Below are 648 nucleotides of genomic sequence, written 5' to 3' on the forward strand. Positions count from 1 at the left end.
TGGGCTCTGGAGCTGCCCGCTCTGCTGGGTATAGATCAAACCTCCCTTTTCTGTTCCTCCCTGGGCCGTTTGGTAGGGGTGTGGGGTGACCTAGGAGCTCGGACTGAAGGGGATACGCGAGGAAGAGATGGAAATTTGGGCTGGCTTTTCCCTGCCAGCATTGGGCAGCACCAGCCCAGGCCCTTTTGCCATCCACACTGACTCAAGCGTACGTGGGTATGGGCTCAGCCCGCGCTGGAGCTCATGGCCAAGGGGTTTTGGCATGGAGCTGTGCTCTCCTGGATGGACGAGGTGCAGGTGAGGCCCTACAGCCCTGTGTGCTGCTGAAGTGCTGAGCGTGGTGCGATGGACGGTGCGGCCGCGTTGAGTCATCTCCCCAGGCCAGGCTGGGATCATCGGGGCCGCTCCGTGAATGAGGGGTGGGATTATCTGCTCTGAGCGCAGTCAGATGACCATACTGTTGGAAATGGATTAATATCCTTAATCGGTTTAATACGAACTTTGTTATCCCCACAGAGAAATGTTATTCCTCTCTGACAATAGCTGCTGGGCTGCTCATTCTGGTCAAGAGCCTGCTCAGACCTGGCTGTCCCACAGCCACGGCCGGGCAGGGGCTCCCAGGCCTTCCCCTGCTCGGTTTTTGGGGGG

The sequence above is a fragment of the Mesitornis unicolor genome, unplaced genomic scaffold (assembly GCF_000695765.1).
Source record: "Mesitornis unicolor isolate BGI_N332 unplaced genomic scaffold, ASM69576v1 scaffold34400, whole genome shotgun sequence".
In the NCBI taxonomy this organism is placed as follows: domain Eukaryota; kingdom Metazoa; phylum Chordata; class Aves; order Mesitornithiformes; family Mesitornithidae; genus Mesitornis; species Mesitornis unicolor.